Source organism: Montipora foliosa, chromosome 2 (genome assembly GCF_036669935.1).
Source record: "Montipora foliosa isolate CH-2021 chromosome 2, ASM3666993v2, whole genome shotgun sequence".
NCBI classification, from domain to species: Eukaryota; Metazoa; Cnidaria; class Anthozoa; order Scleractinia; family Acroporidae; genus Montipora; species Montipora foliosa.
The window spans coordinates 59,059,146-59,076,645 of NC_090870.1; the positions used below are offsets into that span (position 1 = coordinate 59,059,146).

Consider the following 17,500-nt stretch of genomic DNA (forward strand, 5'->3'; position numbering starts at 1 on the left):
AGCAAATTGCTGACGTCAATAGGGGATCCATTCAAGGAAGATCAAGCCGAATTTCTCTGAAAATGTAGCAGCTACATTATTCAAACTTGGCAGGAGCAATAACCCTTAAGAAATGTGCAAGTCGGTGCAAAGCATGATGTAACCATGGCAACACTTTTGGCTCTAGTCCCTTTTGATTGTAAATGAAATATCTCAATTTCCTCCCAAATCAAGCAAGACAGACAGTCCTGCTCAAAACACACATACAGAGTCCATGTTGATGTAGGTCTCCTAATCAACTCATTGAGTGTGAATGGTGTTTGTTTAAGACAAAAAGTGGGAATGCAAGTTCCGCACAAACGTGATCTGGAAGCAAAACTTTGCCATGGAAACCGCAAAATGGCAGTTATTTCATGCATTAACTGATGTACATTACTGGAGCCAAGTTTGAAGACTATTGCCTTATTTCTGAGGATATTTTATATTTTGTGATTTCTTTTCCTTTGGAACCACTGATGACGTCATCAGTTTTTACAAAAAAAAAAAAAACTTTAATGAAAGTGCTACTAATAACTATGACCAAAAAAATTAATCTTTATTTTTATATGGATTTCAAAACAATGTTAACTAACAAGAAAGTGACCCAAGTTTTAAGCCTTGATTTCAAAAAGACACTTGCTTATTTTAACCGGAATTTTTCTATTTAGTTGTCCGCCATTACTAACTTTAAAATTTTGAGAGAGCTGGATCGAGGAGAAAATGACGTGAAAGACTCAGTAGCTTAAGAATGCAATGCGTGTGTACGCGACTAAAGTAATATGCAGCACGGGAGTTTCGGGCCTTCAGACTTTTAAATTCGTGTTTTGCATATATAACAAGCTGCGTTTACAGGCTGTAATTTAAAGCTAGTGAGTAGATGACGTCACTTTTCCCTAGATTCAACCCCCTGAAGTCCAGTCGGTCAGTTTGGAACGGGAGTAATGGCGGACCGTCAAGTCAAAAACTTACACTCAAAGTAAACAACCTTTCATAAAAATCAAAGCTCGAAATTAAAGGAATTCCTGAGGCAAAATCAGCATTTAAATCGGTAATTAACTAAAAATTGTCACTTTCAGTTTTAAAATGCATTAATAATTCATAAGCCAAAAACAAAAGAAATCACTACCGTGAAGGAAGTTTGGATATGTGGTCTTAATTAGCATAAAATTTCGCCAACTTTGATCCCAAATATCTCTTAAAATACTGATTCATTTGAGAAGCAATATCAAACACTCGAAAGAGTGTTTCATCAGATATCCAACCACCTCGAAATCGGTTAAAAAACTCGGCCTTCGGCCTCGTTTTTCAACTCGCTTCTCGGTGTTTGCATATCCGATGAAACACTCCTTCTCGTGTTTGATATATTACTTCAAAGATCGTCGGGCGCAGACTACTATTGAAAAAACTCGTTGCGGATCAGGTGGATGATATACCTGACTCGGAGGTGAGTTCAGAGATAAAGGCGCATATATTCCCTTCAAGACTGAATTTCAGTTGTTCATAACCACACAAGCCTACATTAACAGCTTTTGATAATTTGAAAAACTGAACTGTAAACAAGACAAGATCATCTTCAAGAGGCGACTATTTTGTTGGAAGTTTAAGGTTAAATCAAAATAAAAGATATTTTTAAGAAATAGAGTTAGAATTTGGATTAGCTGATCTAGTGAAGTGCGCAATTAGGCATTCAACATTTGCGAAGAAAGACTGTAAATTTCCGAGGCCATTTCGGGTATGCACATGCGCGAAATTTTGACGCGGAAATTTCCATCGTCATTTTTGATTAACTGCAAATATGATCTTAAAGATTTCCATGGTCGTTTGTGTTTGATGTTGGAAATTTCCATGGTCGTTTTGAATTAACCTTAAATTTTGATTCTTGGAAATTTCCATGGTCGTTTTGAATTAACCTTAAATTTTGATGTTGGAGATTTCCATGGTCGTGCCTCTCGCAAATTTGACTTTGGAAATTTCCGTGGTCATTTTACATTCCATTGGACTGATTTTAAACTTAAAGGTTATGATGATGTCGTCAAACAGATTTGAATGTTCAGACGGTAACTCGTGCAACACTCATTTGCCTTTCTTAGACAAAAACGTCAATCTACCTTCTTCAATTTGGAAATATTTTGAACCGTTCTTCTCATTCTTGACATAAATCAGCCTGCATAAATTTACGTTTCTGGCAATAAATGAAAGAAACCTCTGAATTTCTTGCCAAGTCCTTTCAGCAAAAAAAGATTATTTTTAAGCAAATTGTTCCATCTTTCAGTGAACCTCCACAGGACCGGCAATTCCGGCATGCTTTCTTGGTATTTTTGCCACACTTAACTGAGTAGAAGGTTGGCCAAAAAACCGTACATTAAGCCTTTCTTTTTTCAAATCCAAGCTTGGCAATCCGGGCTTAGCAATTTTAAACCGTAAATAATCTACTTTGTGCCAAAATTCACAGTTTTCTTGGCACGTTTTAATAGGAACTATCAACATTTTGCCAAAAATTAACGTTTTAGAATATTCCCGTTGGTTTAAGAATGTTATTTGACTATGATACTTAAACAAAATGCCGCAATCGCTATTACAAAACGCCGCGTAACCAAATGTGTCGTTATAGAAAAATGCCCCAGAACAAGCCATCACTTCTCCTTCTTCTTCACATAATTCCGCAACCACTGTTACAAAACGCGTCGCTATAGAAAAATGCAGCATAACAATCTATCACTTCTCGCGAAGTTCCTTTTAATTAATCAAAACGCGCGAAGGGTAAGACGTCCTCCTCGATTGTCGACACCAAAACTTCACATCTTTAAGTACAAAAGTTTTATGCGAACAATATCTCAGTCTTTACCCTGCTTAAAGAGAAAACTAAAATTTGTATTTACAGTGTTTAAGACCACCCGGTCTTAGCATATCTCATGGTCACCAGACACGAAAGAGATAAGAATATTTCAAACCAGTAGGCACTACACAAGTCCGTGCAATCCCTTTGTATCCACAGGAAACTAACTGTACTGTCTTGAAATTGAGTCCATGCAGTCCGATTTGACTTGACGCACTGCATTTCTTCATGAGGTCGGGTTACGGAGTTCAGTAGGTCCTTCAGTCTTTCAATCTCTCTCTCTAGGAAATTGATGAAGTCATTTCGAATATCGAAGACACTAAATTTATGGCTCAGGGTCTCACCAAGTTCATAAACCACAAAGGGCATTCTTCTCTAAGCTTAGAACATTTTTCCACCTTCTTTTGGTAATCATTGTACACTTTATCGACCTCGTCACAGGTTCTAAAGAGGTCTCCGTTGCTTGTTTCATACTGTCGACATTCCTCTTGTCCACATTTCTCTCGCAAAGACATTATTTCATCGTCACTTAGCTCAAGGGAAAGAGGACTTGGGCTCTTTCCAAAAAAGACATTGGTGATGAGAAAGTACTCTGCTTCCAGTGTCGGATATTGCAGAGTTCCACCAAAGCTCTTTATCACGTCGACTTTGCACCATGAACTGTAGCCCTCACAACGTTCCCCTCCCATGAACTTTGCCAAATACATGGGCGTAATACCATGATTGTTCGGGCAATTTACATTAATACCTCTTACCCTCTTACTGGAAAGCAAGTGTGCGATGAATTGCGACATGCCTTGGATAGCGGCCACGTGGTACAGAGTCAGATCTGAACGACTTTCATTGCAACCCACATCAAAAATTTCGTTTTTTAGACCATGATCCAATATCTCTGATGCTGTCAGCGACGCCATTTCCACTTCAAGAGATGTCAGTACACTCACTCTCTCAAAATTTAGATAAGCTCTGTATTTCACAGCATACAGTACGGAAAGCCACAATGGAGTAAATCCGTTTTCCGATTCTAAAGAATGGTTGGCTCCCCAGGAGATGAATTTCCGAATGGCCACCACATTTGCCCCCTGAGCGGCTCCGTGAAAGGCGTTAAAACCCTCCTCGTCGAAACATTCATCGATGACCTTAGTTCCACTTGGGTGTGATAGAATCGCTCTAGTCAATGGACCATCTCCAATCGCAACGTTTCCTGGATTCCTTGGCTGTTATTTCGTTCTTCATATATGTCGAGAAAATAGTCGAAAATTGCATTGTCGGTCTTCAAATACCTGTCCCACTTGTTTGCCCCCATAAAGAACTGATAAACGTAATGCAAGTAATGTAGCTTATGATATGACGCCAGGTGTAGCGCTGACATTTCAAAGGGATCTCCACAGATTATTTCCATCTTTACATTGTGTTTCACTAGAACCTTGGACATGTGCCGACCACCGGTACGAAGATACACCAGCAATGGAGTTAATCCGGACTTAGAATCATAACAGTTTACATTTAACCCTAACCCTAACCCTAACCCTAACCCTAACCCTACCGGCTTTCAACATAGCATTCACCACGTGAACCATTCTATCCCCAACAGCACTTACCAAATCTGAGCAGTCTAATTTCGTGAGCATGGTTGTTAACGTTTTCGTGATTACTCTTTCAAAAGGCTTTGGAGTTAAAGATGGCTCATTTAAAGGTAAGGTAACACGTTTTATAATTGCTTCACTAAAAATGACATCCAGAGCAAAAACCAGCGGGTTTAAAGATAATACGAAAGAGAAACCACTACCCGTATTAGTTCCCAGTAAAGTGGACGATGCATTGGTTTTTCCTTCTAGTTTGTCAAAAAAAGTTTCATTTCTACTATCTTCTATCCCTAAAAAGGACATCGATACATCCTTTGTAATAGACGTTTTTATAAGCTGTACCAATGAGTCCATCAAGGGATATTGTAGATTTATCTTGTTCATGGTATCCATAATTTGATTTGGCGCACTTGCAGCTTTCTCAATCCAATCTTTTGCGCTTCTTTTTCCACTAAAAGAAACAGGATTGACGCCATACCGTGACAGGAAGCTATATGATAATAATAATAATAATAATAATTTACATTTATATTGCGCAGATTACATGAATATATGATCACCTGCGCATTACAATGATTAAAAAACTAAAAAGCACAACAATATAAAATGAAACCTACAATAAAAATAGATAAATAAAAATTAAAAAACTAGATAATACAGCTAAATGCAAATATTTGGATAATTAAAAATTAATTCCTATTAAATCGTAAGTATAAAAGCGAGCCTAAAAAAATGCGTTTTTAACATATTCTTAAAATTGTTCAAAGATCCACTGTTGCGAATTTTACTGGGGAGCGAGTTCCATAGATTTGGGGCGGCAACACAAAAAGCCCTGTCCCCCAATGTTCTCTTAGTCGAGGAGTCGATTCATTACAGTCCCCCATATTGATGTCAGCTCCATACTTTACAAGAAGCTCGGCAACACTATGATGACCATACTTTCCAGCTAAATGTAAAGGAGTAAATCCACAAGGACAACCGTCTTCTTGTGGTGTTTCAGGCACAAGCGTTTCATGGTGTAAGAGGGGTGACGATGTTTCAAAGCCGCACGGGATGGAGGCACTGGCTCCAGATTCCAATAAGGCCTTCAAGGAGTTATATTTATTTAAATACACTGCCTCATGCTGAAGGTTCCTGCCGGCAGAATTCTTGCAGTTAACAGCATTTTGGTCTTCCCGTAACAATACTTCGATTACAGACAGATGTTCTCGCCTCACTGCCGCATGAAGCGCGGTTTCACGGAAATGAAGATGAGAAATATCGTGGACGTATTTTTTGGTGGAATTCAATTCCTCGTCGTTCACATTTACAGACAAAAGGCGAGGAGTACCTTCGATACAAGTGTCCATTACGCCCTCTTTTAAAAGATACGTCACAACAACTGTGTTCCCGTTGGAAGCGGAATGATGCAATGAAAGGCCATCTGGAATACCACCAGCTTTCCTCAGCATCACAACGGTGTCGCGATGGCCATTTTCTGCTGCCAGCTGGATTGCAGTATTGTTGGAACCAGACGTTTTAGATCAGTGCTGATTTTCTGTTGAAGAAGAAATTTGACAACATCGAGGTTGCCTTCTTGAGCGGCTGTATGCAGCAAGGAATAGCCACACCTCCTCCTTTTACATTCCTTGACTGAATCTACAGAGTGGGACGCAATTTCAGCATCAAGGTATGCAGTTGTGTGGTGAAGGTTAGCTCCTCTATCAAACAGAGCCAACAAGTTACCAACTTGTCCGGCGGTGGCAGCTATGAAGGATGGCGTACGTTTATTGTTATCTAAACGGTCAACGTTGAAGAAGTGTTGCAACAAGAGCTTTGTGGCATTGGTATTACGCGAACTGGCACTGAGGTGAAGTGCCGTTGTTTGGCTCCAACTTTCAGTGGAGTCAACGTTTCCTGAAGGCAGTGAAAGAAATTGCTTCACCAGAACTTTATCCAAACCTCCTTCTACGACATGACTTGCAAGATGAAACGCTTCATAGGGATTTAACATTCTTCCTGCTGCAACTTCGAGGTAATATTTTGCCAGGCGGTTGTGACCATTTCGTTTCTTAACATAGCACGCCTTTCCTTTGTTGGCATCACTGGTAAGCCATTCAGATAAAGAAGCATGATCAATTTGAAGGTCTCCCTCTGACCCATGCCACAAGAAGATGGATACCTGGTCAAGTTTTGGCATGAAGTCGTATTCCAGATCTAAGGTTGGATTCTCCAGAATGAACAGAGAGTGCATTTCTTCAATGGTAAGTGGAGTATACCGGTACGCTGCAACCAAGACTTCGAAAATTTCTCTCAGTGATCGAAACAATTCGAAAGTTGAAAACTTTCTTTCAAAGTACAATTGATATGTGCTCTCAAGTGTCTTGGGAAATGTTTCCCAATCGATCTTTTCCGCTGAAGTTAGCCACAAGTCGAGCATGACCTTAACATACAGAAAGTTACCGTGACCCTTTTCAGCGATGTTGGAAACAAGGACCTGAGTCGGTGCGTCATTATCACGGATGGAAAAGGAAGTTTTAAACCTTTCCACTACGGACTCCTTCAGCGAAAACACTTTAAGGGTAAGATATGTATCAATATCTTCACGATTTTCCTTACTGTCGGATCGCAGCTCTAGTCTATGAAAGCCTTCTAGACCTGTGACAATGGACTTCACGTTTCGAGAGCTAACTATAAGTTTCAACCATCTTGGAAGTCGACGAGCCTTAGATTTGAGAATATTGACAACATCTGCCTTGTCACTGAAACATTCATCCAAAGCATCTACCACAATGTACCACGAAGCTTTCGGTTGCAGTCGAAACTCTTTTAAAGGTCTAACTAACTATCCCGTGCTCAAAGCACCACTCGGGGTCTTCAGAACACTCATGTTTAAGTACTCTACGGACGAACGAATCTGTCAAAATTCTTTGACGGTATTCACTGAGCTTCCAAGCGATCATGTTTGCAAGGTTTCGAACAAACGTTACTCCATCCTGAGTTTTCTTGTGGAAGTGCATGCAAAAATGATGTGCAAGTATTCTGCTATGAATAACTGGGCTGGATGTTTTGGAGCAGAGTAAGTGACTTAAGAAAGCAGATTTACCCGAACCCGGATTTCCAGTTATTAAAACGCCTCGTTTGTCGGTTCCCTCTAAAAGACTTTCCATTTCTTGGTAAAGCCACTGACGTCCAGTGAACTCCGCTCTGGATGAATTGATGAAATCTGTGAAGTCGAAGAACTTCAGCTTCCATGGATCATCATACACTGGCATGGTACAGCCTTTGAAACGACCAAAACACAAGTTCAATTAGTTTTAACCAATAAACCTGATGGAAACGCACATTTAGGCAAACAATTTAAGTTAAAATTAAGTTGCTTTTTTCCTTCTTAAAAGTGGCTCCGCCTCCGTGACAGAAACCTTTCTGCAATATATTGGCCCTCATGCAAAATGAGATTCTACCATTCTGACATTTAGATATTTTGCTTTAGGTGCCACTTGTAATCGAAACTACTTTTAAAACAGTAACTTCCCAAGACAGGAGTCCATTACCTGGAGCATCCTTACGTATTATACCCTTGAGTCAACTCTATCCCATATCTTTTTTATTTTTAGAACTGCTATACCTTTTCATCATTTTGAAATACCTTCGTGTTTCGGGTATGCTGCACGTGATGTAATGTTATCAGTGGCTGACCATAGGTCTTTTATGATTGGCTATTGTGAAAACACCTGTGAAAACCCCCTGGGAGTTGCTCCTAAAAATAACAAGATACGGAACAGGGTTGACTCACAAGGTTTGGGATCCTGGGCACAATGGGCTCCTGCCACGTCCGTGACGACGCTGTTGAAAGGTGTTGTTTGCTATTGCCAAAGTGACAATAATTTCATATCAAGTACGATATACTTTCATAGTTGCAAACATGGAAAGGTAATAAGCCGAGAACAATTTGGGTTAATTAAGAAACTGGTCCTTCGTAGAACAGCCTAATCCCCAATTGAAACTTAGTTGTAAGCAGTGACGATAGAACCTCAACTAACTGGAGGCAGGTGACTAAAGGACGAGGAATGTTCAGGGCAAATTTCATTTCCAGTTTTACAAGGCAAAATAATACATTATCCTTCCACGTGAAAAAGAAAGCTTCTGGCTTAAGTCAGCTGGTGTGGACTAAAATTTGAAAGAGCATTCTGTGATCTGATTCAACCATGGCAAATCGCGAAAAACATAGAATCTTCCAATCTTTTAGGGGTTCTCGGGAGTGTTTACAATGAAGCTGAGCCAATCTGTTATATCATAGAAATAGCTGGACTTGATGGTTTCCCGCTTAAATAGGCGGAGTAAGAGTGTACTGAAGTTGACCAAAGAAACACGCAAACTCAACCCACCTAACCCCTCCCCTCCCCCCCACGCAATCTTAGTTTAGTTTAGTTTATTGAGATTTGTCACCACAAAATACATACATTATCATAACAGTAGTATGACGTGACCGGAGAGACGAACAGGGTGGGTTTTTTTCACCTCATCTAAAACGAGGTAACAGCGGAAGAACAGCAATAACATCAACCATGAAACAACGTGCTTCTTCTCTACACCTTTCACGTTTCGTGACAGGTTCCAAAATACATCTCCAAGCACGACAATCGTTGTATTCAACAAATTGTAACCTGCATGCCTTAAAGGATTCGGATTCATTCCTTCCAATGCTTTCTTAATGATTTCTTGTTTGTGTTTGAGTTCAGTTTGCAGTTCTTTAGTTCTTTCAGATTCTTCGGACAAATTTGCCAGTTCGACATTAATACTCTGTAGATCTTTTCGAATTATTTCTTTGAAGTCCGCCAACACTTTTGCCTCCATGCTGTGCATGTCCGAAACACTTTTTAGTTTAACAATTTCCTTGAGGGCGTTCTGAGCATCAGGTTCGTGAGCTAAGTTGGGATCCCTCAGAAGATTTTCAATTGCCTCAAAAGCCAATTGCTTGTCAGCATCGCTCATTTCTAGTGAGGTCGCGTGTGCCCACTTTTTATTACGGATCTCTCGGACATCCTTGACCAAGTGCGGTGGAACGGCGAAGTGTGTGCACCAGAATATAAGGTTCAACATTGTAGTGATGTCCATGTCTTCCGCGCTCGTCACGGCATGCCCTCCCAAATCAGGAAGGTAGAGTTTAGCTATCTCCCACGGGCCCAAGGCAGGATCAAGCCACTTGCTGGAATCACTTTGTTTCCAATTTGGTTTGCTTTTGTCATGATAAGCTTGAGGATATTTCGCCCAGTCGCATTTCACCATGTCGTGATACTGGTTTGGTCTTCTTTTCGCGACAAAGCCACAGGTGCAAGGTGCAACAACATGTGCCAAGCTTGTAGTAACATTCTTAAGTCTCTGTTTCTCTTTTGATGAATGATTGGAGACCATGACGAAGTTCTGTTGTTAAGGCATGACCAAGAGCAATCCAATTTCTGTACTCAGGCTTAGCCAGTTGTGCAAGTGTTCCCGCCGAAGAGCTAGAAGATGCCATTTACTTAACTACAAAAAGCAACAAACAGTCTTCACTTTTTGCTTGCGACGACCTTTCTATTGTAACCTAATGACCTCCGCCCAGTTTGTTTAAGTTATGGTTTTGGCTTCTCGTTTAAATTACTTTACTGCGTTTGTACTTGTTTTGTTAATTGTTTTCTCCGTTTTCAAACAATATTCAAAATTGCTTGGCAAAGGAAAGGAAAGGAAAGGAACTAGTCTTCTAGCGTTGGAGCACTAATTGGGACACTGTAAGCTGAAATCAACAATTAACGTAAATCAAGTCAAATTTTGGTTTTTGAAGAGAGGGGAAAACTGATTTACCAGGAGAAAAACCTCTCGATGCAGAGTAGAGAACCAACAAACTCAACCCACACATGACGCCGAGTCTGGAATCGAACCCGGGGCACATTGGTGGGTGGCGAGTGCTCTCACCACTGCCCCATCCCTGCACCTCTAAAAACGTACAGCTGAGTGTTTATTTTTAATTTGTTTAAAGCTGCTTTTCGCTCTGTATTGCAATTTTTGGCATATCTTTGGAATATTTTAAATTTTGAATCCGATAAAGTTGCATGATTCCTGGACGACCTACGACAGAAGAGCAGATGCAAAATATTCGTTTTAAATTGTTTTGTTTTGTTTGTTTTTTTTCTATTTGATTGCTTTTCGTCAAGGCTAAACAAAAAATATTCTAAATTGTTTTATCCTGTAAATTCGTTGTTTAAGTAAGGCCAGTAAGAATAAATAACGCGGGAGCTCCGCTTTTCGCTTTAATCTATACAAGTAAGGTTAGAGGCCCTGTATCGCTTCTTGGTATATCAACGCTTTTGTTTACCAGTTTTTCTCAGAAATGGATTTAGCAGTAATCACTTTATTCAAATCAATTAAACTACTCATTTTATAGTTGCCTCTTACGGTCCTGCACCATAAAAAAAAATATCGATTAGACTGGAATACGATACGAGGTTTCTGTTTCGAGCATACGCACTTGAAAAAATATTCCGCCTCTAAAGCCAGTGCGCGTACTCACAACTGGGAAATATTCCTCGTTATGGTACTACTATATTATTCAATTGTATTAGCTATTGTACAGACAACGCACGAAACTAGTACCAATATTCCACGACATTGTACTGTTAGTTATTGTTCGAGTGATGATCCTACGAGGATCTACATCGGCCATCCATAAAGTTATTGTACACTAGGTTATTGTACAGTACAGAACCGGTTTGACTAGTTTAGTTGCTAACGTTTTCCCCCACGCACAAATCTCCCACCCCTCGGTTGTTAACAATTCATGGCTAAAATTTTCGTGGAAAAAGTTGAATAATAAATAGCTTATTAGATGTTTTGGTGTGTAGTATCGCTAAGTATTTTTACTCGTTGTTTGGTTTTTGACTTGCCCTAGCGGCATCGTCAAAATACAGCACAATTCGTAAAAATACTCAGCTATGCTGGCTACACATCAAAACATCTAAAAAGATATATGTATTCCGATCTCAACTCGCAGTACTTTTTCAAATTCAGTTCTCGAGTTTGCGTATGAACACAGAGGAAAGGGCATCATTGAAATAGCAAATGTACGAACGAAAATCGAACCACCCAGATTTACTTAAAATCAAGACATCTAGAAGGCCATGAAAGCAACAAATGTAGTTCGCTAATCAAAGTCTTCTCAACGGTGGAGAAGACGAAGACCATCATTCAAACTTTGGTGCATTCATGCGAAGAAGCAATCTTTGATAGTTTTAAATTTGATGAAAGAGATGATTTAGAAAAGCGATAATAGAAAAAACGTGGAGATGATCGGGATTGGCAACACTGAGGGGACCAGATGGACACCTGGCCAAAGTGGAACCTGCAGGGGAAACGTTAATGAGGGAAATCCCGACACACCTGGAGGCGCACAAGGACCGTGAAGGTAAAAGTCACTGCTCAAAATAGAGTCAAATGGCGAGCATTAGTGGAGGACTAATTTTGCATCAGGAGCGAAGAGGACTGATCATCCCCGGGGCACCAACTGAAAAAATAAAGCATTGATCATCTCTTTCCCTGCAGTTGGCGAGAATGTACGATTTCAGCAATTCAGTCCTTGCAATGTAGAGGGACAATTGCCATCTGAACCTATTTCAATTGCTTAGATGCTACTAGTCTCCGATAGCTAAGTGGTATAGCTTCCGAACTAGAAATCGGACGGCCATTCGTTCGACTCCTGCAAAGGAACTCTGGAACTTTTTTCAGGGGGCCAGTGTCCCTCTTTATTGTTATAAGTTATCTATTATAAAAAAATACAATGTCAAATATTGGTACAAATAAATGTTGTTGTGGCAGTGGCTCTTTCCTGCGCCTTTCTCCGTTTTTCGTTAATATTGTTCAGCCTTTTTTCTCGTGCTCACGGTTGCTCTTTCTTCCGCTGCACGTTACCATAGTTTTCATCTCTTTATTCGGGCTCTTTCTTGCTCTTTCTCTCGTTGTTTGCTTGTGTTTTCTCGCATCTCGAGCATCGTTTACTCTTCGCCTGCTTACCGGTTTTTTTTCCTAGCTATCTTTCTCTTCTTTCCTCGTTACGTTGTACCGGCAACAAATTAAAAAATACTTAGCTTGTTTTTGGTTACGCACAACATGTTTGCTTGTTTTACTAACACGGAGTGTAAGATGCAGTACGCTAGCCATGAAACTTCCCGCCAAAAAAGCGGGTTCCAGCAATGCGACATTTGAATCAAAGTGCCACTGTCGTTACTCGTGGATATGAAAGTTACTGCGATTGTTTAAAATTGGCAGGCTGAAGTTCTCTTTATGCATTAGCATTGATAGTTGGATAATTGTGTAACAGCACGGTGGGCTCTTATATGCAACTAGATACCCAAAATAATGCATGTATGTGAGGTAATCCCCTTTGCTGGAATTCAACCCTGTGAAATAAGTATACCATTTCTCCAATAGGCATAAGATTACTCTTTAACACATCCTCTATAAAGAGCTGTACCATGTTTTCAAAGTTTGTTGCACAGATGACAGGGTAATTTTGAATAAGGTGTTTTTTTTTTGTTACCAGGTCATATCGTTAATGTCATCAGGTTTAGCAAGTATAGCAGATCCATTTAGTAATATTAACACTCTTTGTGCCAGTTATACATTCCTCCAACAAACCTTGCGAATATTTATCACTATATTTGATACTGTTACACTTAGAAACAGATGATTTGAACCATAACTGATCACAGCAAGTGCATATACGTATATACAGGGCCATGTGTTATCTTATCACGAAAAAGACTGAATCACTTTTGACATTGAATGTCCAATAGAGTCTTGACCTTGACAAATTTCAGTTTGATTTAGCCTTGAGCTCTGCATAGCTTTCCTTAAATGGTTTTATGCTTTTCTGTTTAGGTCTCTGATATGTTCTGGATTGCTTTTCTTTTCCTATTCCCTTGCTGCTTCAATATGGATTCAACTCCAGCAGCATGCACATTCATGTGATAGGAAGGATCATTGTATAACTGGTGCGCAACAGAAGAAAAGAAGCATGAACCATCTTTCTAGTGACTTCAATCCTTTTTGAGCTAATCGAGCCTATAACAGTGCTATAGAAGGAATTCTCAGTTTGTATGTGCTGTATGTGTACTCGTTCCATGAGCAACAGGGCCTGGGTTCGATTCAATGTCTCCTGATATCAATAGCTCTTCTCTTGATAGACAATAATTCTCATTTTGTTGGTTCAATTTTGTCGAATGCGTAGAAGCAGATTGATCTTGAATACACAATAGAAATGACAAGTCTTTTTTGTGTTTAGCAGTCCTGCGGATGATAAGATAGAAATGACGATTAGCATATCCTACTCTCGAAGATTGTTACGTCAGAGTTGCGGTCTAGGTATGGAGATATAATATTTTCCAAAAGCAAGAGATAAACACTTTCTCAACCCAGACGAGCTCGGTACGTTCTCATTTAAATAATGCACCATACACTTTCTAATTACCTTGTCTTTCTGAAACAAGCTCGACGTTTTCTTGTAAGGAATTAATCCTGGAAGGTTTTCTGTTCCGGGAAGCATGTGCCGTGCCTCAGCCCTTGCTCTATCGCAGGAGATTGGTACGGATTTCTCATCAGTTTTCGTTACATAATCAGTGACCGAGTCTTTCGACAATCCTTTATTATGGTCCACCACACAAGTACTAATGTCTGGAAGCATGAATTGCTTGGTTGCCTCACTGTTTTTCATGTCACGGATGTTGCTCAAGTTGTATTCATGTGGCTTTGATGACTCATAGCTTGCAAAACTTAGTGATAGCTTTGATAAACATTGGCATACTTTGAAAGCTTCGATGTTACTCTCCAAATGGAAGTCACCCTCCACATGGAATTTGTTTATCCCCCGTGAGCTTAGGGGATGAACAAGCACATGTCTTCTCACGATGTGTCTGTCGATTCCATTTCTACATGTATTTATGTCTTCGCGTTGGTCAGTGAAAGGCGGTGCACAATTAATTGCACCAATCTGTACTTGTTCAGAATATTTTGCTTCACCTTCGAAGAAAGCCATTTCTTTCATTCTTCCGTTTCTTGCTTCTAAATGCAGCGGAAGGTGCTCAAACACTTAAGTGTAAAAGCGACATACAGCAATGGCGGCGCACAACCTCGCAAACAGGAAGTCACAGCTTTCTAAGCTGTGTTGTGATTATCCATCCTGATCGGCTTATTAGATACAACTTCCGGTTACGCACGAGTGACACATTTGCATAAAGAACCTCACCAAAACTCATGGATATATCCTCGAGTAAAAATTGGCTTACATGAAAAGTTGAACGTGCGTACGGACGGTATTGCGATGGCGTCATAACCAATTTCCTGGGGTTATTATATTTTCTTAACCATGGTGCTATTAATTCAAAAGGGAATTATTTCTCACAATGCATTCGGATGAAAAGACTCTCTCGACGGCATAGCTGAATTGCGGCCTTTCTGAGACGTAACCAAAAGTATACAAAAAGTATGGAACACTTACATTCTTACGAGGAGACTAGTATTTTCAGTGAGTTTTATGTTTTGTTCTTGAGGTAAGACGACTTGACACCTGCATAGTTTTTTGGCCGTTCTCTTGCAGCCATAGAGTCCGATCGACAAATGCGAGTGTAAAAAAAATCCGTCGGGTTCGAGGAAATTATGAATCGTGTGGAAGGAAAAATGAACATCAATGTTTAAAGGTGGGCAGACACGAAGGGTCATGTTGCATGGACCCGTTTCCCGAAAGTCCCGAAACTTTTCGGGGCATTTTCGGGTGTCACAATTCCTTTTGTATCTTAAGAACAGAGAGGATTTAAGTCGTCAAACTTCACAGACAAATTTCTTTTAGTTACCTTGAAAACATGTTAAAAGGTCGCGTTTCCAAAACAAGCGGTTGGCAGTTTCACAAATGGCTTTTCGGGCCCGAAAAGTTTTCGGGACTTTTGAGAAACGGGCCTATGGTGCAGCGACATGTTGTAGAGACAAAAAAGTGAGTAGTACACACTGAGACGACATGTAGGAGGGACGTGTGGCGGGGACATGTAGCATGGACAAAATTGCAACATGTGTACACACATGAAAATGTTGTGCATGGGTTCATGTTTCAGGAATGTGTTGCAGCGACATGTCCCCTGGTGTGAGCGGATACTTTTGTAACTGTGCAACACCAATTTAGGGGTTATTTTGTCCCTGCGACGTGTCTCATGAAGTTCAAAAAGCAAATTTCATGGGACACAGTCACTAGCGGTAATGTGTATCTTTAGGCATGCCCATAAAAGCGAACCTCTCAATTATTATGTGCTTATGTTTTTGTTTTCAGGTATTTGTTAAACTCGTCTGCTTACCAGAAAATAAAGATAAAAATAAAATACCGTTTATTATCTCTTTGGTAACTAAATTACAGAGATTATTTACATCAATCACAAATTACTGAAACTTCTTACATGGCATAAATGAAAATTCCAAAAGGATAAATACGACCAATCCGGCCTGAACATCACTATAAATTAGTCTCTTTCCCCGTGCTCATTCTTGATCTTTTCGTCGTTTTTCGTCACCATTATTCTGCCCGGTTTCTCCGTAGTCGTGCTTTCTCTTTCTTCCGCTGCTGGTTACTATACTTTCGCCTCTTTCTTCGGGCTCTCTCTCTCGTTGTTTGGCACTGATATTTCGCCTGTTTTCTCGCACTCTAAATCGCCGCTCTCTCTCACGCTGAGCATCGCTTACTCGACGCCTGCTGGCCACGCAACTTCCCGCCAAAAAAACCCGGGCTCCGGCAGTGCGACATTTCGCAATGTAAAGTTGAAGGTACGGACGGACGGACAGTCTTCCAATGACGTCATAACCAAAATTTCGTTGGATTTTAATACCATATTTTCCGTGATTAGTGTGGGGGAACCGTGACACATTTAATATTGTCACTGCGCATTAGCCTGGTTTAAATTTATTACCCTTGTGATTTCAGAATCATACGTCTCTTCGAGAGGCTCGAAAGGGTTTTCAGCTTAGCATACGCGCGTCAACCACACATGACCTCCTTGCATCAGCCAGGAGCCCATGAGTAGGAGCGAGCAACTCCCATACTAAGCCTTTGGACTACCTTTGTCGCAAAACAACAAAGACAGTTCCGGTTCGGTGACGCTATGACGTCAAGTTAGTTTCCTGTGATTGGTCATCAGGCTCCTGCGGGAGTCTCATTTGCGGGAAATTCAATCGAAAAATAAATCGGTCTGTGAAAACCCCGTGACAGGAATATAATTATGGGAGTTGCTCGCTCCTACTCACGGGCTCCTGCATCAGCTCATGAATAAATCTAGATGACCGGAGATAAAACGTTACCGCTAATTTCGCTCACTTTTCTTGTAATTCTTATATAAATGAATTCTGAACATACATCTATTCACAAAAACTACGAAAATTTTGCGAAAACGGTTTAATGGTTTCTTAAATCCGTTTGCGTTGGTCCGTAAATTCACCCGTGTGCGGACTTAAATGAGCGGGTGACGCATGCGTAAATGCTGATCATATAACCACCTCATTTTCCTGCGTAAGTGCAACTCTACAATAGACTCTATAATAGACCTCTATCTATTTTAATTGCAACTTTATTCGTTTATATCTCTGCTTCCGGACGGTAATTTGATTCCACTTTTAATTAATTTAAAACGTATTACTTAAAAATTTAAAAGAATTCTGTAGATGAAAAGAAAATTTGAGGCATATTTCGAATTAAACGATCTTTCTGTAAAACTGGCCTACAGATTTTGTTGAATTTTATACTTTTTAGAAATTATTTCTAACATTATCAGGTAAGTTTATGGGAAGACTTCATCGTCCCGTTTTTCAACAAAACACAATATATGTTGACATGAGTGAATTATATGTTGATTTTAAGGCTCAAAGAAATGACTTATATGATATCTTGAAAGAAAATGTGATAAGAGAAATCTATGATGGGTACTTTTAAGTACTCATCATAGATTGTATTAAGATATACTGTATTAAACATTATTATTTAATTATTAAATATTATCAAATGTACTAAATAGTGTATTAA

The 17,500-nt window shown here is 39.9% G+C and overlaps 1 pseudogene; it reads right to left on the reverse strand.

The window, feature by feature from the left end:
• LOC137987963 (ankyrin repeat domain-containing protein 50-like) overlaps positions 1 to 9,937 on the reverse strand; it is an 11,193-nt pseudogene extending 1,256 nt beyond the window's left edge.
• Positions 9,938 to 17,500: the final 7,563 nt, after the last annotated feature.